Consider the following 25,150-nt stretch of genomic DNA (forward strand, 5'->3'; position numbering starts at 1 on the left):
GATTTGTGTCCATTGCTCTCATAGATTATCTCACACACCCCCCCCCAGTCAAGGGAGCTCCTTCCTCCTTTTTAGAAGTGGGAATATAATCCTAGATGTCGTGGATGCCACAACACCAGCAGTGGTGTCCATATTTGGTTTCCGGAGGTAAATGCCTGAACAGCAACAGGAAAATGGATTTGTTTCCACTGCTCTCATAGATTGTCATCCCCCCCCCCCCCCCCCCCCCCGTCAACCCTTGATATGCTGGAACAGGGATGTTACAGACATTGTGGATGGCATAATGCCAGCAGTGGTGTTTGTACGTGTGATCCAGAGGTTACTGAAAAAATGTCCAATCGTCATGACATGTTTGTCTCTGCTGATGTTCTGGCCTTTAATGAGGAAGTGGGAGCTGTAGATGTCAAGCAGAGATCTTCTCTGATGTAGTAGGTGGTGTCAAGGATCTGCTCAAATCTGCATTGTCTTCATCGCCCTCCCACAGATTCCCCTGCCCATCCTGCGACTCTGCAGCTCCACAGCTGTGCGGCCAGGCCAGACGTTCATCGCTGTTGGCAATCCTCCAGCATTCAAATACACTGTTACACCGGGCATTGTAAGCCACAGAAGGCTGTATGGGGACTACGATATCATCGTCCACAGCGCCTTCACTACTGTGAGCTCCCACTGTGGTTTGGTCAGTGTGTCTGTGAGGATCGTTCAGAACTTACTGACTGCAGCTTCTCCCTCTTCTCTTCTAGGGAGGATTCTCGGGGGGCGGGGCGGCGCTTGTCAATATGGTTGTCATACATATGCAAAACTGCAGCTGTGAAAAATAACTAATTTTTTTATTTCAATATTTGTTCTTAGGTCTGCTGTCCCGTGTGTCTCTCTTGAGATCTCTATTCTTAAGGAGGAAGGTGCTTTGGACAACAAGGACTGGGTTCATCATAACAGATGATGGTGATATAATCACCAATGCCCAAGTCGTCCAGGGGAGCTGCAGAGTGCAGGTGAGCGACAGCAACGTAGTTTTACTAAAACTTCCATTTGTCATAGTTTGAAGAACAGGAAATAGGTCTGATTGTGTCTTCACTGATTTCCAGGTGGAGCTGAAAAGTGGAGATAGATTTGATGCCACCATCAGACGTGTGGATGAGGAGGTCAACATCGCCCTAATCCACATTAATTCATCGGTGAGAATGTGTGCCCCTCCTGTTTGGAATGCAAGGGGAGGGGTCACGAAGTCCAGTTCTCTTATACAGTCATGGGCTAAGACCACTCTGGGGAAGAAAGCCGTCTCTTTATTCCTGTTTGAAAAGGATCTGTGTCGCCACCTAGAGGGCAGTAGAGGTGATGTCCTAGGTGGAAGTTGTCTCTTGTGATGTTCTGGCCTTTACTGAGGGAGTGGGAGCTGTAGATGTCAGGCAGAGATCTTCTCTGCAGTGATGAAAGTCAGGCAAGGAAAAAATCCCTGAACTTTTCTTTGAGCGATATGGCGGGCACAGAGCGAAATTTTGGAAAAATACGTGGTCTTAGATGCATTCTGGTGCATTCTGGCAACTAGTTATTCACTTCTTTATCAAGAAACTAAGACTAATTGGAGCATCATGATTTGTCATTCAAACCCCTAGTTTGACTCTCCATTAAGGACTTGCTGGTACTAAAAAAGAATTTGGAAAATTGCTCAAAGTAACACAATCCTACAATCTACGCTTTTCCTTAAAGCTGCAAAACATACAATTGCTAAAATATAGTAACATCAAAGCCCCAAATGGCAAAAAGAACACCAGTAACTATGATATTCTATGAAAATACCTCAGTTATTTATACATTATTTCTGCTTTAGAAATGACTGATGTACAACATCCACTTGCACTGTTTTCTCAAAATATAATTACATCAAAATATGGGATCTGCTTTAAACTATAATTCTATAACATAATACATCAATTCTTTAACACCAATACTAAGTAATCTGGGAAATATCAAAACAAACATACAAACTAAACTAAACATTGTAAACATTATTTTTTAAGGGAGTGCGGGTCCAAACCATCAAATACTTATAATTAATGTCAACTATACTGAACTAAATCATGGTAATTAGGAAATACAAATAAATTAGATAAAGAAATGTATTCAAAATAAAAACTGAAACTCAAAACTAAAATTGAAATTATTTCAAAATGTGGTTTTGAGATTATTTTAAACAAAAAAGTATTTGACCTACACTACCTTAAAAATCTTTTTTTTCCAGCCAAGACCACTTCAATTTGTTTTTTATCGTCTTCTCACAACTGAGGTCGTGACCACGCTCAATAATGACGATGCCTGCCATTATTTTAACACAAATTTGATCGCAAACTCTTCAGATGTGTTTGTGAAAGTTTAGCGTGGGTCCGCCAGTTTTGGTCTCTAGGGAATCAAGTCACGCTGACCACGTGGTGCAGACAGAGCCAATCAGACCCGTCGACGCATCCGAAAGCAACTAAAACGTCCCGTCATTGGTCAATTAGGCCGGGAAGACGAGAGATGGCCACGACCATAGAGGAAGCGATCTGCGGAGAAATATAGAAAATAAAGCTAAAAGTAGCTGATTTCAGACCATTTTTTAATCCGGAAAGCGATTTGTCCGTAGAGATCAGGTCTTTATTTCCCGGAAAGTACGTTCGGTTTGCTCAAAAACCCGGATTTCCGGGAATTCCCGGAAGACTTTCATCACTGTCTCTGATGTAGTAGGTGGTGTAAAAAAAACTGCTCAAATCTGCACCGTCTTTGTCTTCATCATCTCCCACAGATGAAGCTGCCCATCCTGCGACTCTGCACCTCCACAGCTGTGCGGTCAGGCCAATCGGTCCTAGCTTTCGGCAACTCTCCCTCCATGAATGGGACCGTCACTATGGGGATAGTGAGTGGAAGACGGTCCCTAAGAGGAAACATGATACAGCACAGCGCCGTGATCACTGTGAGCCCCCACTGTGGTGTCCGTGAAGATCGTTCAGAACTTACTGACTGAAGCTTCTGCCTCTTTTCTTTTAGGGAGGATTCTTGGGGGGGCACTTGTTACTATGGTGAGTGATTCTCATCTGAACAGAAGCTGGATTCTGACATTCAGATTATAATAAGATAATATTAACTATAACAAATAAGTGTAGTAATAGATATCCATTTTGAACAACAGGAAAATGGATTTGTGTCCATTGCTCTCATAGATTAACTCACCCCCCCCCCCCCCCCCCCCAGTCAAGGGAGCTCCTTCCTCCTTTTTAGAAGTGGGAATATAATCCTAGATATCGTGGATGCCACAACACCAGCAGTGGTGTCCATATTTGGTTTCCGGAGGTAAATGCCTGAACAGCAACAGGAAAATGGATTTGTTTCCACTGCTCTCATAGATTGTCATCCCCCCCCCCCGTCAACCCTTGATATGCTGGAACAGGGATGTTACAGACATTGTGGATGGCATAATGCCAGCAGTGGTGTTTGTACGTGTGATCCAGAGGTTACTGAAAAAATGTCAATTCGTCATGACATGTTTGTCTCTGCTGATGTTCTGGCCTTTAATGAGGGAGTGGGAGCTGTAGATGTCAAGCAGAGATCTTCTCTGATGTAGTAGGTGGTGTCAAGGATCTGCTCAAATCTGCATTGTCTTCATCGCCCTCCCACAGATTCCCCTGCCCATCCTGCGACTCTGCAGCTCCACAGCTGTGCGGCCAGGCCAGACGTTCATCGCTGTTGGCAATCCTCCAGCATTCAAATACACTGTTACACTGGGCATTGTAAGCCACAGAAGGCTGTATGGGGACTACGATATCATCGTCCACAGCGCCTTCACTACTGTGAGCTCCCACTGTGGTTTGGTCAGTGTGTCTGTGAGGATCGTTCAGAACTTACTGACTGCAGCTTCTCCCTGTTTTCTTTTAGGAAGAATTCTCGGGGGGACCGCTGATAAATCTGGTGAGTGATGTTTATCTGAGCAGAAGCTGGATTCTGACATTCAGATTATAATAAGATAATATTAACTATAATAAATAAGTTTAATAATAGCTATCCATTATGAACAATAGGAAAATGGATTTGTGTCCTTTGCTCTCATAGATTATCATCCCCCCCACCAGTCAAGGGAGCTCCTTCCTCCTTTTTAGAAGTAGGAATATAATCCCAGATATCGTGGATGCCACAACACCAGCAGTGGTGTCCATATTATGTTTCTGGAGGTAAGTGCCTGAACCTCTGTTCACTGAGCTGAAGGCTGGCTGTAGTGATGGGATGTTGATGCCTCAGCTGCGTTTACCTGGACAAAAGTAATCGGAATGAAGATCAGAATAAAAATGCGTCATGTAAACATTCATGTTAAATTATTGATCTCTATGTTAAGTCTCTGATGATGTGTTAACAGAAGTATACTAGTGTTTTCATAGACACAGATGAGCTCCTTGTGGAGCCTTTATCATTTGAAATCAACTTTTTGAGTGTAACATCCTCCTGAGAATCGAGGAAAGAAAGTGTCTGAATTTCTGTTTTTGTGTGATTTTTCTCAATGAGTTCTATCACTATAGGAGACATCACTTGATTCCTCATGGGAGGAGGGCACCGCCATCTTGGTGAGGTCAAGTGACTGCTGCAGTGCATGCATGTGAACACATTTTTTGCAAAATGCCAGTCCATTGTGTGGGTTTCCACTGCCAAAATCAAAGAAATTAGTCCACGAAGGAGGCAGGCATAACATTTGACAAGTAAGTATTATTTTTTTCTTTTAATGCTGCAGGGGCTTCATTCGTTTCTACATGTTCACTTTTTAATAAAGATGATTCAAATCTTTATTGTGTTGAACAACAGTACCTGGCGCGACCGCTAGAGGTCTCTAAAAACATCCATTAACAGAAGATTTAAAACACATTCATAAAACACTATAACTTTCACTCATAACAGAACAGACTGACATGAGCTGAAAAAAAACTTTTTTCATGGGATTGATATGATATTATACATTTTTACAACAGTCTTTGTATTTTATATTCTTTAAGCAAAAATTATCAAAACCAAAGAAAAAAAACCCAATATATTTAAATCTGTGTAAAAATACTAGTTATAAAGATATTTTCAAGTTTTTAATATTTAAAGAGCCTTTTAAATTTCGATCATGAGGCAGTTGATATTAGATGTATAGAAGTACTGACATCTGAGTAGGTTTCGTTGCTGTTGAATATTGGTATCGAAGGACAACTAAATATTGGGGAGGACAACCAAGTTTACTTGCCCGGACAACCGTTTTTGTCTTCCTTATTTCTAACGCTCTATATATATATATATATATATATATATATATATATATATATATATATAATTAATTATATATATATGTATAATTCTTTTAATGGTTTATAAATGTTTTTATGGTCTTGGGCCTTCTTATTTAAATGATATTCTTTTAAAGTATGAGCCCTCGCGGACCTTGAGGTCCTCCGGTGCTGGCCTCTTAGTTGTTCCCAAGGTGAGGACCAAAACTTATGGTGAGGCTTCGTTCTGCCATTACGGTCCTCGCCTGTGGAACGGCCTGCCGGAGAGCCTCAGGGCCGCAGAGACTGTAGAGGTTTTTAAGAAGAGGCTCAAGACCCACCTTTTTAATTTAGCTTTTAGTTGATTTTAAAGTGTGGATGCCATGCTTTGAACAACTTTGTCAAATAAAAAAGCCTTTTAAACGCTGATTCTATTGATACCAATAGTTAGCGTCGAAAAAAATCCAAAGCATATGAATAATAGACATCTTTCGAAGGAATCAGAGATTTGAATTTTCCGCTAAGAGCGCAGGCTGGAAGTGACCTCGATATGAACTGTGACGTCACGAAAGGCATTGACTTACGCAGTTCCACTTCGGACAGCATGTAAACAAAACAGGTAGTCTTCGTTTCTCTCGTGTTTAAATCTGTTAATCATCAACATGCCAAGTCGTTGTGTGGCAGCTGGATGTAGCAATACATCTAGTGAAAGTGTATCTGTGTATAAATTCCCAAAACAAGAAACGCTGCTGAAACAATGGACAAAACAAGTGCAGCGAACCAGGGCGAATTGGGTGCCAACTGCTTCGTCAACTTTATGCAGCAAACATTTTGAGGCAGACTGTTTTGAAGAAACACCACAGCTCATGAAAGATATGGGAATGCATGTCAGATATAAAAAAGTATTGAAACCGAACGCAATCCCCACCATTTTCAAGAGATCGCTAGTGGGAACGTCCGAAACAGAAACGCCCAGTACCAGCACTGGCAGCAGCCAGTACAAAAAGAGAAAATCTGTGACCGAAAAGCTGGCACAAAAGAGAGTGAGTTTAACGTTTATTACAAAATTTATTTATTACAAAAGAGAGTGAGTTTAACATTTAATATATATACGGTATATATATTGATATAAAAATTTCCCTATGCTATATTATACATAGGCCTAGGCCCTAGAGTAACAGATCTTTATACTGAATAATCCTTCATTTTAATTAAATGTTGCCTGTACACATTTCACACAATTAATTATAAGCTGTTCATGCTCTTCATGCTGGCTATCGTCATCGGCATCACTAGACCTACTACTTTCTGCTATATCCTCCTCACTTTCGCAAAAGGGTTCGAATCGATACGGTTGCAAAAGTGACTCATCATCATGATAATCTCCGCAACTTTCCTCTTCATCTTTCTGTTCATCTGATGATAAATCGCTAATAGACGGTAGCATCACTCTGTGCTTCGCTATCGGTGCTAGCCATGTTGTCTGCCTTTCGTTACGTCACAAACATGGCGGCGCGAAGTCGGCGGAATGCGTGAAGCCGGCGGCCGTCCTCGTTGTTTATATCGCGTTTTTCGCTATTTATTCTTTTTCGAAAAATATTAAAAACAATCGCAACATGAAATAGAGACTATTTACTATATTTTGGCTTATTAAAATAGGCCATGTCACCCACACTTTAACTGCTAATTTATTCTATTAGTTTTAGTATAGGCTATTTTATGTATTTATTTTAATTTTATTCTCAATTTTATATATTTTTTTTCTTTTACATCTTATGTTGTTAATTTTAGCATCTTGTGATTTTAGCCCCAGTGTTTCTTGAGGGGATCTTTTCCTCCAGGGATTGCCGGCTTGGTCGGTGGTTCTTGCTGCAGTTGTTGCCCTTGCTGGGGCGGCTGGGGTCTAATTTTACAGCTTCATGGCTGTGAGGGGGAACCCGGTGTTGTCCCGGTCTGGGTGGGCGCTGTGGCGATGTTCCGGTGGCCAGGCTGGCTCCTGGTATGAAAGGATTCCCAGATACTGTTTCCTCACAGCAGAGCCAAGCCATACTTGTTTGTTTATTTATTTATTTTTTACAGTTACATAGTCATAATTCATTGTACGTGGGAGCCATGGGTCATGTGCTTTAATGGAGGGGAGTGGGAAGGGTGAAGGGTGGGTTGGGGTTTTTACTGTAACGTTGTGTGTTTACTGTTTTTATTGTTAAAGCGCTTCGAGCTGCACAAAATGCATGAGAAGCGCTATTTTATAAATAAAGTTTGATTTGATTATATATATATATATATATATATATATATATATATATATATATATATATATATATATATATATATATATATATATATATATATATATATTAGGGGTGTCACGATTCTCCAAATCCTCGATTCGATTGCATTTTCGATTCTAAGGTCGCGGTTCGATTCGATTCTCGATTTTTACATTTATTAATTTTAAAGCACAGATTGTCATTTTTCAAACTAGACTTTTATGCAATGTAATATCTGACCTCTGTAATGTACCACACTACATGGTCAAATTTAAAACTTATTAACAACATAATGTAACAATAACTTATATCTTTAGTCAATTGAAAGCTTAAAATAAACTGCCATCCAGTTTCTCCTTTGTAACTCTTCTTGACAAAAGATGACATTCAAGTTTACAACAAAACAAACAAAAACAATAAAACAGACATGTCCATAGTCTCTGAACAATTAAGTGTCTTAAACTATTTCCGAACAGATGAACATATACCACACTCATAACTACTTTGTATCCCCTTAGAATGATGACTATATTTTTTCATTCTTTCATCTTCTTCCTAAAAATGGATATGTTGTTTAGAGCTTTTCTTTGAGTTGTCAAAAACAGTAACATTATTTATAATAGAACACAAGACAACTGTAACAATTTTGCAGTTTTAAGTTCTTCTTAAAGAGGAATATGGAAGGAGAACTTCAATAACTGCACGGTGGCGCAGTGGTTAGCGCTCTTGCCTCACAGCAAGAAGTCCCGGCTGGGGGACCTGAAAAACGACATCAACGGGGGACCTTTCTGTGAGGAGTTTGCATGTTCTCCCCGTGCATGCGTGGGTTCTCTCCGGGGTCTCCGGATTCTTCCCACCATCCAAAAACATGCTTCATAGGTTAATTAGCAACTAGGTGTCCTTAGGTGTGAGTGTGAATAGGTGTGTGTTTGTGGACATTCTACCCTGCGACAGACTGGCGACCTGTCCAAGTTGTCCGCTACCTCCGCCCACAAGTGGCCGGGATAGGCTACGGCAGCCCCGTGACCCCGAAAGGGAAAAACGGTTAAGAAAATGAAAAAAAAAGATGAACTTCAATAACTTTCTCTTTTACATTATTGCACATGGAGGGAATCACCGTAGGTGTGAGATGCATTATACTTGGGATTTCGTTGCGTGGCTCTAGCACGCTAATTAAGTTTTCCACCACCGAATAAGGTCGCATGTCTGCGGCTATGAATACTCCTACACGCATAATTGCATTTGCACGAGTTGTGTTGCTTGGAAGTTTAATTCCAAATGAAGACGGAAGAGTGGTTTGTGTAGTTGTTGGTTTAACGCAGTGCTTCTCAATTATTTTTTGCAAGGCCCCCCCCTAGAAAAAGAAAAGGTTTCTCGCCCCCCTTACCTTACCCCCACCACCACACACGCACAAACACTCGCCGCGGAGACAATGTATTAGGTTAGAATCTATAAAAATTGTGTAAGTATAACTAAAATTGTATCTTTCAACAATAAAAAAAGAAAAAAATACTTTCAACAAATATTACATTTATTTTGCCACACAGAAAAGCTGTTCCAGTCTAAAACAGAAGAAAAGCTTAAAATTAAAAAATCTGTCAGTCCTTATTTAAACTAGAAACATTTTGACCAACTGAACCATTTGAAGCCGATTCAATCAATAAATAATATCAAATTTATCTGAAACATGAGTACAGCAGCACCAATATATTTAACGTTTTTCGTCTGAAGAAACAGATAAAAACATTGTGCTGAAGGCTTCCAGTGCGCAGCCGCAAAGATGGCAGCTTTGAGTCTTCTCTCCTCCGACAAGCGATATCCAAAGGGATTCTAAGAGATGGAAAAGGGCAAGATGTGGACGCAAGACAAGCAGGCTAAACTTAAGCCAGTGTTTTTCAACCTTTTTTGAGCCACGGCACACTTTAACCTTGAAAGAAATCCCGCGGCACACCAGCATCCAAAAAAAAAAAAAGGAAAAAGGAAAAGCTCATAGTCTGTATTGATATACAGTCCCTCCGCAATCTCACATGCATTTTTGTGATAATTGTGGCAGAAAAAGCTGCAAGCTGCAGCTGTTTTTTTTCTCTAAAAGATGTATAAAAGTTAAGTTAAAAGATTTAAAAACCGTTTGATTTGTGTTCGTTGAGCTTTCAAGACGTTAAGAGGAGAGACTCGTTGTGCGTCGATACGTTCACGCTGTCACTTTTAACCCAATGCATCATGGGAGATGTAGTTCATTAATCCGCCGAACGCAGACAGACTAGCGTCTCTGATCTTCATTGTTTTGTTCACTTGCTCCACGGTCTGACACCGGATTCTGTGGAAAGCTACACCACTAAAGACGAGCTTTAGCTGGTATTTTTGTTAGAACTGAACGACTTTATCAGCAGAATTCAGAACAAGGAAGTGAAGACTTTAACCACTTCTGGTTGGTCAGACTGATGACATGTGATTAAGAATCCAAGAATGATTGGTGGAGACAGTTAAAGGGGCGGGATTTTTCAGAAAGCGGTACAGTCATTCTTGTCAAAATGTCTTTAATAGAATCAAATAAACACAAAGAAAAAAGTATTTTACGATCTTTTTATATTCGTTACTACTCAGTGTTTCATCAGGGCCTATTTGGATGAACAAAGAGCTGAAATCCTTGAGATGGAAAATGTTTTTAGATCAGTTACTGAGGGCAATTTCTCACGGCACACTAGTGGCACACTGGTTGAAAAACACTGACTTAAGCCAAAGAAAACCACACAAACTGCTGATTTCCATGGAATCAACAGCCCGGAGTGCCCACGTACTGGTGTTAGCAGCGCATCACCGGCTAATGCTAAAGAAGACGAGCCAGATGAAGAAATCAACCCAACAACAATACTGACAGATATAAAAAGTTTCCGCCAAGACAACAAACAACAATTGAGAGAAATTAAGGAAGAGATTAGCAAGGCAAAGATAAGGCTCGACGAGGCGGAAGAGCGGATTGTGAACGCTGAGGAGAGGCTGCAATCAATGGAAGAAGTCATGGAGGAGCTGGTGAAACTTCAGTCACAGCTAGAAACTCAATCTGACCAGGAAGGAAGGGCCAGACGAAACAACATCAGGATCTACTCTGTGGCAGAGGGCTCCGAAAATAAATCCCCATCAATGATACAATTTGTGAAGAGCTGAATAAACAAAATCTGTCATTAGCGGAAGACAGAAACCTCCAAATCGAACGAGCACACCAAGACCTGGGTCCAGCACCGCGAGAAGGGGGGCAGCCGAGATCCATTGTAGTAACGTTCCAAAGTTACAGAATAAAAGAAGAGATTCTACGAACGGTGTGCCAGAAGAAAGGATTCATCTGGAAGGGCGGACAAGTAAATTTTGACGACTATGCACCGAGCGTGCTTAACAAAAGAATATGCAGAAGCAAAGAAGGTTCTGATAGAAAAAGGGATCCAATTTCAGACCCCCTTCCCTGGCAAACTTCGAGTTTTCTTCCCGGACGGAACTCGTGTATACAACTCAGCTGAAGAAGCGACGAGAGAGATGGTAGAAAAAGGATTACCCGTGACCGTGCTGACACCAGCAGAGACGCTGTTGGAGCAGATCAGGAGGCTGATCCGGACTGTCAGCGGAGGACGAGGACAGAGACGGCGACAAGGAGGATCATCATACAAGGACAAGCTTGAAAAGTTCAGACGGGTCCCGCCGCAGGAAGACATGAATAAAGACTAAAAAACAGCGACAACAGCAGCCCAGATTAGTGCACATATTTATTTATTTAATTTTTCTCTCTGGGCAAATGCCTCCTTTCTTGAATTCTATTTACTAAAAGTGAGACAGAAACTCTTTGGTTTACTTCTGAGTAATGATTTTTATTTGAATGTTTATTTTCATTATTATAAAAAGCCGTAATGAAGGTAACGATTAGTCGGAGGGCTGAACTTTGAGCTGTATACACACCATCAAAGACAAATAACTTTGTCAGAGGGCCCTGTCTTAAAAGAGAGATTTTTCCCTCGGGATGGCTGCTTTACAACAACAGGGTTCTCAGAGGAACCCCACCTATGGAAAATCTGAGGAAAATTGGTGTTACTTGAATAAGAGCATTTTTGTTAATAGTTATCTTGTTTATCGTTTGTTGGCTGCAGTTCAGAGCAGCCTGAAAGCCGTCTTTCGCTCATCCACTAAAATCCAGACACATCACAAAAATGATGGTGGATAAAACTATAAGAATAATTTCCTATAATGTAAATAGTATGCTGAATCCTATTAAGAGAAGTAAAATATTTTCAAAGCTAAAAAGGGAACAAGTTTCCTACAGGAAACCCACCTAACAGAGGCTGAACATGAAAAACTGAGGAGAGGGGGCTTTAAACACATTTTTTACACATCCTATAAGTCAGGACACAGAAGAGGATCAGCTATTCTAATATCAAATCAGGTCCAATATGAACACATTTCAGAGACCAAAGATAAAAAGGGTCGATATGTAATGATCATAGGAAGGATTGAAGGGTCTTTGGTAACATTACTTGGTATATATGCCCCCCCAGGAAGTGATTGGCAATTTTATAAAAAAGTATTCAATATTATGTCCACAGAATCTCGCGGGATACTTATAAGTGGAGGAGATATGAACATAAGATTAACAAAGATGGACTCATCTGGTTCTAGTTTATGCCACAAAAAACCTTTAGTTAACAAAATAAACTCAGTCATCAAAGAAATTGGTATAATAGATGTTTGGAGGGAACTGAACTCAACTAGCCGGGACTACACTTATTACTCAGCACCACAATCAACTTACTCCAGAATAGACTATTTCTTTATGTTCGGAAAAGATTGATATTGAATCCAGTCATGCGACATGGGAACAATAGATATATCTGACCACGCACCAGTAAAAATGGAAATAAATATCAATGACAAGCCCATATCTACAACGTGGAACTTGAACCTAAGTGTACTAAATAATGCAAAAATAAAAGAAGAATTGGGTAAAGACAGAAATGTATTTTGAAGATAATGATAATGGGGAAGTTTCCCCAACTACAGTGTGGGATGCGTATACAGTGATCCCTTGCTATAACGCAGTTTACTTTTCACGGTTTCGCTACTTCACGGATTTGCATGGTGCATTGTGTTCTGCATTCTGATTGGCTAAAAAGTCACTCCGCTTCTTCTCTACCTGCGCGTCAATAATGTTGCAGTTTAATATGTACACGTACGTAAAACAGCTCGCCAAATTTACAACACGTACGTGCAAATTCTCTTGCAATTTCGAGTTTCTCTAAAATCCATAGAAAAAAGAGCGACAACAACTGTCAATCACTATGTTCTTCTCCCGAACAAACACACCTGCGCCGCGGGCTTCAAAAGGAGAAAACACTGCAGAGCGAAGTCAGGATGCAGCGACTCAGTCTGTAGAGCAGTGAAATACACCTGAGTCACTATTTGTCCCACTGTACTTTGTATTTTTTCATAATCATTTTACATTTTCTCCTGTTTAATCCAATTACTCGGGTCGCGGTGGGCGGGGCTAATCTCCGTGATTTGAAGCCTTCTGTTCACATCGATGATTAAAATTATTTTTATTTGACAGTACAGTACAGAATCTATTTGTTAAAAAACGTTTCTAAAGTACTTTTATTTGTGAAACAAATGCTTAAGCCTGTAAAACGCTTTGTTCTTTCTGTTCAATGTATAATAATGTATTTAATTGTATATTAATTGTAAGAAAAAACAAAGGTTTCTTCTTCACGGATTTTGCCTATCACGGGTTCTTTTTGGAACGTAACCCTCGCGAAAAACAAGGGTTTACTGTAAAGCGGTTCTAAGAGGAAAAATAATTTCGCTCTCCTCATCGTTAAAGAAGCGTAAACAAGAGAAGCTTAATCAATTAACATGTCAACTTAAAGATTTGCAAAAACAACATAAAGGTGGAGCGAAACACGACAACGGAACAAAGATAAAAAAAACTACAAAATGAGATAGATGAGATATACTCAGAAGAAGTTAAAAAGAAATTGGCTTTTCTAAAACAGGGATATTACAAAGCAGGAAGTAAAGCAATGAAACTATTAGCATACAAATTGAGAAAACAACAAAAAGATAACACGATCACTAAAATAAGACACTCCCGAACAGAGGAAATACAATATAAACCAGATAATATCCAAAATTGTTTTGAAGAATACTACAAAAATTTATGCGCACAGCAAAAACTGGATAACATAAATGAAATAGGAACTTTTCTTGAATCCCTAGATTTACCTAAGGTCACACAGGAACAAAATAAAACCTTGGTGGCAGAAATAACGGAAAACGAGGTGAAGGCTGCAATATCCAGGCTTAAACCACAGAAGACTCCAGGTCTAGATGGCTTCCCAGCAGAGTGGTACAAATGTTTTAGGGCTCAACTAACTCCTAAACTTTGCAAAATATGTAACTGGGTACTACAAAAGGGAACAATCCCCTCCTCATGGAGGGACACTATAATTTCAGTGATACCAAAAGAAGGAAAAGATAAATTAGATTGCAAACAATACAGGCCAATATCAGTGTTAAACGGAGACTATCAAATATTCATGTCAATATTGGCCAGAAGAATTGAGAAGATCTTACCTTCACTTATTCACCTTGACCAGACAGGATTTAACCCCAGCAAGAATTAAAATTAATGGTAGTCTAACGAAACCCTTCACACTGGAGTCTTCCTGCAGACAGGCCTGCCCATGCTCACCACTTTTATTTGCTTTATTTATTGAACCCCTCAGTCAATTAATTTGACAAGCCAAAGAGATAACAGGAGTGAAAATACAGTGATGAAAGTCAGGCAAGGAAAAAATCCCTGAACTTTTCTTTGAGCGATATGGCGGGCACAGAGCGAAATTTTGGAAAAATACGTGGTCTTAGATGCATTCTGGTGCATTCTGGCAGCTAGTTATTCACTTCTTTATCAAGAAACTAAGACTAATTGGAGCATCATGATTTGTCATTCAAACCCCTAGTTTGACTCTCCATTAAGGACTTGCTGGTCCTAAAAAAGAATTTGGAAAATTGCTCAAAGTAACACAATCCTACAATCTACGCTTTTCCTTAAAGCTGCAAAACATACAATTGCTAAAATATAGTAACATCAAAGCCCCAAATGGCAAAAAGAACACCAGTAACTATATTCTATGAAAATACCTCAGTTATTTATACATTATTTCTGCTTTAGAAATGACTGATGTACAACATCCACTTGCACTGTTTTCTCAAACTATAACTACATCAAAATATGGGATCTGCTTTAAACTATAATTCTATAACATAATACATCAATTCTTTAACACCAATACTAAGTAATCTGGGAAATATCAAAACAAACATACAAACTAAACTAAACATTGTAAACATTATTTTTTAAGGGAGTGCGGGTCCAAACCATCAAATACTTATAATTAATGTCAACTATACTGAACTAAATCATGGTAATTAGGAAATACAAATAAATTAGATAGAGAAATGTATTCAAAATAAAAACTGAAACTCAAAACATAAAATTGAATTTTTTCAAAATGTGGCTTTGAGATTATTTTACACAAAAAAGTATTTGACCTACACTACCTTAAAAATCTTTTTTTTCCAGCCAAGACCACTTCAATTTGTTTTTTATCGTCTTCTCACAACTGAGGTCGTGACCACGCTCAATAATGACGATGCCTGCCATTATTTTAACACAAATTTGATCGCAAACTCTTCAGATGTGTTTGTGAAAGTTTAGCGTGGGTCCGCTAGTTTTGGTCTCTAGGGAAGCGAGTCACGCTGACCACGTGGTGCAGACAGAGCCAATCAGACCCGTCGACGCATCCGAAAGCAACTAAAACGTCCCGTCATTGGTCAATTAGGCCGGGAAGACGAGAGATGGCCACGACCATAGAGGAAGCGATCTGCGGAGAAATATAGAAAATAAAGCTAAAATTAGCTGATTTCAGACCATTTTTTAATCCGGAAAGCGATTTGTCCGTAGAGATCAGGTCTTTATTTCCCGGAAAGTACGTTCGGTTTGCTCAAAAACCCGGATTTCCGGGAATTCCCGGAAGACTTTCATCACTGAAAATAAGAGGACAAGAGCACAAATTATCATTATTTGCAGATGACGTATTAATCTATTTAACACAACCCCTGAAGTCTTTATCAATATTAATGTCATCCCTAAAAGAATTTGGACAATTATCAGGCTACAGATTAAATGTCCAAAAAAAACAGATTTTAACTCTCAATTTTAATCCACCAAAACAGCTTCTGAATAAATATGACCTGATATGTACTACAAATACAATGAAGTACCTAGGAATTAACCTCACCCAGGATATTACTAAATTATTTAATGCAAATTATGCCCCTCTAAACTTAAAAATAAAATCAGACATTTCCAGATGGACTCATCTACCATTCCTTAACTTATCTTCAAGGATAGACACAATTAAAATGGTTATCCTGCCTCGCTTAATGTATCTTTTCCAGATGCTACAGATTGAAATAAAAGATCAGCAATTCATTGAATGGGACAAGATGATTTCACGTTATATTTGGAAGGGTAAGAGACCCAGAATACGTTACAAAGCAATGCAACTGTCTAAGGACAAAGGGGGTATGGCACTACCAACCCTCAAGGATTATTATTATGCGGCTCAAATAAGACCACTTGTAGGTCTCTGCGATCCGAAATTTAGGGCAAGGTGGAAGGAAATAGAAGAGGGGGAACACACAGAACCTCCCATCCAAACCAAGATAGCACATAGTAAACTGACAAATAACTGACGAAAACCCATGGCTAAAAATATCATTGAAAATATGGCGGAAAATAGTTAAAAACGACGGGGAGCATACGACACAGATTTTATACCTAACAGGACAGACTCAAGATTCAAAATATGGAGAACAACAGGAGTCACAGCATACTGCAACCTAATAAAAAAGGGGGCAGTAAAGAGTTTTGAAATGTGTAAGAAAGAATACAGTTTGGAGAACAGGGATTTTTTTTAGGTACTTACAGATACGCCATAGACTGAATGGGATCTTGGCTGAGGGATCAGGAAAATTAGACAATGACATACTGAAAGTGTTTATAACAGCCTATACTTCTGGGAGCGAACGAAGAATAATATCCAAACTGTACAAGGGCCTACAGGATTCCAGACACACAAACACTCAATATGTTAAGTGTAAATGGGAACGTGAAGGAAGATTGCATATCACTGAGGAAGAATGGGAAAATATCTGTCAATCCCAATGGAGAACCACTCATTCACATAGTTGTAGGGAATTTGGATGGAAAAGCATCAACAGATTCTTCATCACCCCCACACAAAAGAGACATCAAGGTGTTGGTACAAGCTGTTGGAGGTTATGTGGCTCATCTGAAGCCAACCACTACCATATATTCTGGGATTGTCCTGTACTCACATCCTTTTGGCAAGAAATCCATAAATGTTTGGAGACAACATTTCAAGAAACCTTTCCCCTTTAATGCATTAGCTCTATACATGGGAACAGTAACAGAACACATGCAGTCTGCAGCAGACCAATATTTAATGAGAATATTGCTGGTGAGAGGGAAGAAGGCCTTGACAAGAAAGTGGTTACAGCCTGATGTTCCAACAGTAGATGATTGGCATGAAACAATACATGACATTTATGTTATGGAAAGACTGACTTTTGCAATAAAAATGCAAACAGATAAAGGTCTGAGATGGTGGGCAAAATGGGTCAAATATATTGGACCTCTTAGACCAGACCTTTAATTCTAACCAAAAAAAAATACTTCTCTATTACAAGATAACAGATACTGTGGGTTTATTTTATTGATTCATCTTCTTTGAATAAGAGTGTGATTGACAGCTGCTCTGTTTTTTTGTTTTGTTTGTTTTTGTTTTTTCTGTTCATATAAAAAAGAGGGGAAGATGCAAAATGATCAAAAACACACATTCTGATTTACTGACTGAAAATATATTTGATGTAAAATGTGTAACTTGGAAACAATGTAACAATGAAATAAAAGTTGATATTCCCTGTCAAAAATATATTAAAAAAAACATTGTGCTGATTTTTTCTCTCTAGATGATGGATTGTTTATTTATGATCTCATAAAGAGCAACTGCTATCCTGAATTACCTGCTGTCTTTATGTCCAATACTGACACAAATAAACTACAGGCAGACAAAGAATACATTGATGGAAAATAAAGACACATCATCAAAACGTCTACAATAGTTAATAAAGAATGGTATTATTAGCATGAGCCAAGTAATCTAAAGGCACGCGATAATCCTGATCTGGGCAACTCTCCGCATGCATGTTCCAACTCTCAGCTGGATCCCACCACCCCTCCCCTTTCATTCTCTCACACAGGCCAGCCGCGTGTGACAGGAGACGCTGCAGGGATGGCAGTTCACTGTTTCAGGCTGTTACAAACTCTCTGATAGAACAGATAATAAGAAAACAACAAGGGCGCGGATTCCATTTTTTAATTTGAAGTTCGAGACTGTGACTTAATTTCGATCGATTTTGATTTAAAGTCGAAATCGTGACACTCCTAATATATATATACATTATATGAAAGCTACTTAGATGCCACCAAAGGCTATAGAAATCACTGTCATGTGGGCGCCGTCGACCTTACCAAGATGGCGTCGCCCTCTGCCACCGTCTGCCAGGCTTCCCAGGTCTCCTCTAGCGATATAACTCATTGTCTCCTCCCATGAGGAATCATGTGATGTCTCCTCTAGTGATTGAAAATATTGATTTCTCTCTTCATACTTTGGTAGAAACTCCTCTGATCTGGACTTCTTCTGTCTCTGCAGAATTCTCCCCCAGCAGCTGCACCTCCACCCTGACCTGCCGCTCTTCTTCCCTTCAGCTTTCCATCCCTCCGCCCGTATGGTCACCGTGGGGAGCCGTGCCTTCAGCCACTCTGCTCCCAAACTCTGGAACTCTCTCCCCCCAGGCCTATGTGACATTGATTCCAATTTTTAAATCCAGACTATAAACCCATCTGTTTAAATCTGCTTTCCCTGATCACAATTTTTCATCTTGTATCTGATTTTATAAATGGTTTTAACTTGTTTATTGTTATCAACATGTTGTGATTTTATTGTGTTTTCTTTCAATCTGTACAGTGTCCTTGCGTGTTCTGAAAGGCGCTTTTAAATAAAATATATTATTATTAATGTTACAAAAAATGCTTTGACATATTTTTATGCAAGAAACGGATCATTTAAATAGTTTTGAACTTTATCTTGGTGGTTTATTATTCATTTTCAGTTTAAAGAAAATATAAACAAATTGGTGCTTTCTGTTAAATAATTTTTATTTTATACATATTTCATAAGGCATTGTTATTTTTTCGTTGTTTCAAAATTATGCTATGACATATTTTTATGCAAAAACTGATCATTTCAATCATTTTGAACATTATCTTGATGGTTTTTTTTATTAATTTTCAGTTATTTTATTTTCCACTAAATTGTCATATTTGTACCTGGTCCTGCCCATCCAGTGGTAACCATGACAACCCAAAAGCAGGTAACCTACCTGCTTCTTCCTTCTTCTGCCACATCAGTACTGGGGAGACAGGCTGCGTAAGTGTTTGGGTCAAAGGTCAGACAGTGACCCTTGGTGCTGGGCAGCTTCAGCAATATCAGGTCGTGACCGCCGCTCTGCCCCTTGAACTTCCTGTCAAGCACCAGCTGCTCGGGTGTCAGCGTTTGCTCCAACGCCCCGACTCACCACATGGATGGTGGGATCGCTGCCAAACCTGCAGGACGAGGTTAAGGTTAAAAAAATAAATAAATAAGGAGCTGAGTCTGAATGAGCAGCCTTGTCCCATAACTGATATAGAAGGAAGTGTGGGATTTACCCGCCGAGGCAAAACGCAGATGTCGGCGCCCAGCAGGGGCTGATCAGCATGCCGCTGCAGAGGGGCCCCTCGCCCTCCCTCTGAGACTGAAGCCCCGCTGACACCTGCCAAGACCACGTAGTCCTGGGGGAAGAGCTATTTAGACATTCTTCTTTGGCTTTGAAAGTTAAAGACTTTAAATATTAGAAAATATGCATAATTGATTACCAAAATGCCAGTTTTTGCGTATTTGATTGCAAATTGTGCTTTCCTCTTTATGGCTCCTCCTCTGGCCCTCCACCATCTTCCTTAACCCACAGCTCAGCTCCTCAGGCTTGGTCTTCACTGCCACCTTGTGGGGTTTAGCGTCACACTTCATCCCTGCGTCTGCAGCCCTGGATGTTCTGCCCCAGAGAGGGGCCCTCCCCCAGGAACTCCTCCTTCCCTGTGCACCTCACCTGGTCCAGGTGGAGGGGTCCTTTCCCCTGACCAAAACCTCCCGCTGCTGTCGCTCTGCCACTGAGGAGGAGGCGTGGGAGACACGAGTCATTCCTTGAAATGTTTTTCCCTGAGCTCTCCATGTTTGCACAAACCTGTGTCCCAGTTGTCTGCACATCACAGCCACGTTCATGTCGTTCCAACCCGAGTGCCTCCCAGTCTCCATGGAAATAAACCTCAACTCGCCCTTCTTTCCTGCTGCTGCCACCCACCAGCTGCACCAGGGGCCCTGTCAGAAATAAACCTAATTCATATTCATGTCTGATCTGGAGTTACTTTCAGGAAAACACAGTTTACATTCAAAAATCCCATTTTTTTAAAGGGTTTTAACTAGGCCTGCACAATATACCGCAAATTTATCGTTATCGCGACATTAAGCTGTGCAATATGCATACCGCAAAAGACGGCGAAAATCGCAATAAATGGTTACCTTTAAATGTGCTAAAACAATCTCATGGCAGCTTGAAATATTGAACAAATGAAATAAATCCCTTTATGCATTTAACCAATCGGAAGGACCCGTTTACGTGTTGATCAATCAGATGAGCCCTTTTATGTTTGATGTTTGCCTCCTACGTCGACGAGGGTCATTTGGAGTATAATTTTTAAACTGTTGCAGTGAAATGGAAATGATGTTTTTGGTTGTTTTGCTGTTTGTTTATATACACAGTGATGAAAGTCAGGCAAGGAAAAAATCCCTGAACTTTTCTTTGAGCGATATGGCGGGCACAGAGCGAAATTTTGGAAAAATACGTGGTCTTAGATGCATTCTGGTGCATTCTGGCAGCTAGTTATTCACTTCTTTATCAAGAAACTAAGACTAATTGGAGCATCATGATTTGTCATTCAAACCCCTAGTTTGACTCTCCATTAAGGACTTGCTGGTCCTAAAAAAGAATTTGGAAAATTGCTCAAAGTAACACAATCCTACAATCTACGCTTTTCCTTAAAGCTGCAAAACATACAATTGCTAAAATATAGTAACATCAAAGCCCCAAATGGCAAAAAGAACACCAGTAACTATGATATTCTATGAAAATACCTCAGTTATTTATACATTATTTCTGCTTTAGAAATGACTGATGTACAACATCCACTTGCACTGTTTTCTCAAACTATAACTACATCAAAATATGGGATCTGCTTTAAACTATAATTCTATAACATAATACATCAATTCTTTAACACCAATACTAAGTAATCTGGGAAATATCAAAACAAACATACAAACTAAACTAAACATTGTAAACATTATTTTTTAAGGGAGTGCGGGTCCAAACCATCAAATACTTATAATTAATGTCAACTATACTGAACTAAATCATGGTAATTAGGAAATACAAATAAATTAGATAGAGAAATGTATTCAAAATAAAAACTGAAACTCAAAACATAAAATTGAATTTTTTCAAAATGTGGTTTTGAGATTATTTTACACAAAAAAGTATTTGACCTACACTACCTTAAAAATCTTTTTTTTCCAGCCAAGACCACTTCAATTTGTTTTTTATCGTCTTCTCACAACTGAGGTCGTGACCACGCTCAATAATGACGATGCCTGCCATTGTTTTAACACAAATTTGATCGCAAACTCTTCAGATGTGTTTGTGAAAGTTTAGCGTGGGTCCGCTAGTTTTGGTCTCTAGGGAAGCGAGTCACGCTGACCACGTGGTGCAGACAGAGCCAATCAGACCCGTCGACGCATCCGAAAGCAACTAAAACGTCCCGTCATTGGTCAATTAGGCCGGGAAGACGAGAGATGGCCACGACCATAGAGGAAGCGATCTGCGGAGAAATATAGAAAATAAAGCTAAAATTAGCTGATTTCAGACCATTTTTTAATCCGGAAAGCGATTTGTCCGTAGAGATCAGGTCTTTATTTCCCGGAAAGTACGTTCGGTTTGCTCAAAAACCCGGATTTCCGGGAATTCCCGGAAGACTTTCATCACTGATACAGCGAATTTTATCGTTATCGCAATATTAATCACCAATATCGCATATCGCGTGTTTTCCTCATATCGTGCAGCCCTAGTTTTAATCCTGAAATACACACCTGTGGAAGGTGAAATGACCGACACCTCCTTGTTCTCCTGACTGGATCTCCATCTGCAGAGAACCCCATCATCTTCACTGTGGGAGCAGTCACAAAACACAATCCCACAAAACAAGATATTTTGAGGACTAATTTTTATTTTGCCAACATTTCTAGAAAGGAATACATCATTTACTTTTAAAATATGCATTCATTTTGGACATACAGTTTGTTTGTTTCGTTCAATTTTTTCTCCAAAAGGCTCTGATACGTTGTAGAATAAGGAAGGGTTAATGGCCGACAAATTATGCATTAACCGCTTCGTGTCGGTCTGTTCAGGCTTCCACGCCGTGCTTTAAAAAGTGATAATGCATACTTCGTCGACCATTAACCCTTACTTAACGCATACCCAGTAACTAATCAGAATCGAGTATTCACCTGGACCATGGTATAACATTAAATGAACATTTCTCTAAAAACCATTAAAACTTTCTAAATCAATTTTACCATGTCATGTTACAAATTGATGGTGTTTAAGGCACAGATAGGGAAGATGTGGTATTAAAAAACGAAAATCCTTGATGTGTCTAGCTGTGATTACCAAGTTTTCCCATTGTTTTCTAGCCGCAAAACAAGGCAATCAGATAGACGTAAAATATGAATAACTTGTTCAATTTTAATTCTATTGGGCTACTTTTTATTTTCTGTGTTTATAATTGGAAACTCTTATCATTTGTGACCACCAAAATCTATCTCTGGACCTTAGAAATTTGTAGCCTGTGGTTCCTAGACTTAAACAACTTCACTTTAGCACAGATTCATTCACACATTTTTTCCTCTAATTTCTTTAAATAACCAAGTAAACCCAATAAAACCCAATCGTATAAATAAAAAATGATCATCTTTTAACTTCGAGGCAGCAATGTGTATTTTAGGGTCTGTAATCATGTGGGATGACTCTAAGCCCCTCCCCTCTGGTGCTTTTTTTATGTTTCCTCATTTTTTTTTTTAAAATTTTTTTTAAATCAACTTTATTGCACACTGTGCCATTTTACAAGGATGTACTTTTAGGTATGCAATAAAAAAACCAACTGCAACCCTCTGCTGCTTTCCCTCTCATGGTCAGACACCTGTTCACGTCATCTGCAGCTGCAAGTTGGTCACCCCCCCCCCCCCCCCCCCGCGTGCTTTCTTCCCGCGTTTTCTATACAGAGAGGGTGTAATACATGGAGTGATATTTCTGCCTCCACGTTGCACACAAAACGTTTTAAGTCACAAACAAAACGTTTTAAGTCGCACACAAGACTTTCTAAGTTTAAGTTGCAAGTGAAAATATTAAATATTTGCTTTTCAATAATATTTTATTCTGTTTTGATATTCGCTTTTCAGTTCTTTCCATACAATATATATATTTTTTTTTTGCTTTCAAAAACTTATTTTGCTTTTAAAAACTTTTTTTGCGCTTGCAAAAAATATGCGCTAGAGTGCTACCTGTCGTCGAGGGAGGGCTGCGGCCGGCAGGGGCAAATTTGGCAAACGTGGTGCGCATAGCCTTAACCTTGACTACGATAATACAAAAAAGTGAACTAAAACCCTCTTGAACGTGAAAATTAACAACATTTATCATAAATATGACGTCTCCCACTTCCCTTAATTAAGTTGTTAGAGTAAATTCAACTTACCTTTCACAAGTTCCTCCAGCCAGCAGGTGCTTGCAGCTTCTCCAAAATGGCTGACTGCAACGTTTCTCCTCCTGGAATGCTTCTCGAATAACGGGGTTTCCCAGTCCACAATTAAGGGGCAAAGGCCAAAACATAAATATTTCATTTTTTATCAACATTATTTAAATATATTACGACGGAGTTTTAGGGCCAGTTTACAAAAAATTATTCCTTTTTTCAAATTACGACTTATAAGTCGTAAATTTACTAAAGAAAGTCATAAATGTTATGAGATGTTAAGTCATAAATTTACGTGGATTAAAATTTCGTAAATATACGAGGAAAAAAAGTCATAGATTAACAAGGAAAAAAACAACGTTTTCCGTTTATCAGAGCCTAGCTTGAGGCAGAAATATGCGGAGCCTTTTGTGAAGCTTTATTTGACGACTCAAAATCAGATGAAAGTATCACGTTATTTTATTTTGTTTCACTCATGTAATGTTGTATTTATCTTATTTTTTGCTATTTCTTTTATTTTTGGACTGTTATTTTATTGCCATTTTTATTGTTGCTGCTTCTTTGCACTGTCATGCTAGTGAGAAACAACATCTTGTGTCACCTGTGTATTTCTCTGCAAATACTATGTGTGGAATGACAATAAACAGAATCTTGAATAAACATAAAGATCTTGTCTTTGGTGGAGGAAGGAAGGATTGAAGTGGAAAGCTGCAGGGACACCGATGGCTTCATCGGGATGAAGAGATCCTGCAAAACACCCATCAATACATAAAACAATAAATTATTGTAAATCAAACAAATTAACTTACAAACATTTGGAACGTTATCAATAAACATTAAGCTGACCTGGGGCCTGTTTCAGAAAGGAGGTTAAGTGTAAACTCTGAGTGCGTTAACCCTGAAATCAGGGAAACCCTGGGTTTTCTGTTTCAGAATGGGAGGTTTGTTAAACCAGAGAAAGCAGAGTAAGTCAAACCCGTTTCTGAAAGAGAGGTAACTTTTACTCGGAGTCAGTGTCCATGGTTACTTATGCTGTGAACCTAACCTGGTCGGGAGCAGGTTTTATTCTCTAAACTCAAAGTTTCTGCCGGTCCCCTCCCCTTTTTAAAGACGAAGCGGTATGTTTCGCTTTAACCTTCATTGCCCACATTTCCGTCACACAGAGACGGTCTAAGTTACAAGAATGGCTTGTTCTTTTTTGGAGGACCTAGTAGACGAGGAGGCTGCATTAATTCATAGAGAATTACATTTACGTCGTAAGAGGATTTTGAGAAGACTTGATTTTTTGTCATTTCCCCATACTTTTTTGTTTGAGCGTTACCGTTTTTCGTTGCAGTCAATTACATATACAAAATGAAAACAACATTAGGTCTTGCTATGTAGATGTTTCATATGTCAAATATTGTCAACAAAGCCTCCATGACATGCTCACATTTCACCTGATTGAATTATGTTTTTATACTTCATTTTTAGCTGCTGCCATGTTCTTTTAATTCCTGCAGGATTGCATCTACATGAAAATGAAATCAGGGACATTGAAT

At 39.3% G+C, this 25,150-nt stretch overlaps 1 pseudogene; it reads right to left on the reverse strand.

Moving 5' to 3' along the window:
- Positions 1-4,167: 4,167 nt before the first annotated feature.
- LOC101156623 lies at positions 4,168-23,783 on the reverse strand (annotated as a pseudogene).
- Between the last annotated feature and the right edge of the window lie 1,367 nt (positions 23,784-25,150).

The sequence above is a fragment of the Oryzias latipes genome, chromosome 19 (genome assembly GCF_002234675.1).
Source record: "Oryzias latipes chromosome 19, ASM223467v1".
NCBI classification, from domain to species: Eukaryota; Metazoa; Chordata; class Actinopteri; order Beloniformes; family Adrianichthyidae; genus Oryzias; species Oryzias latipes.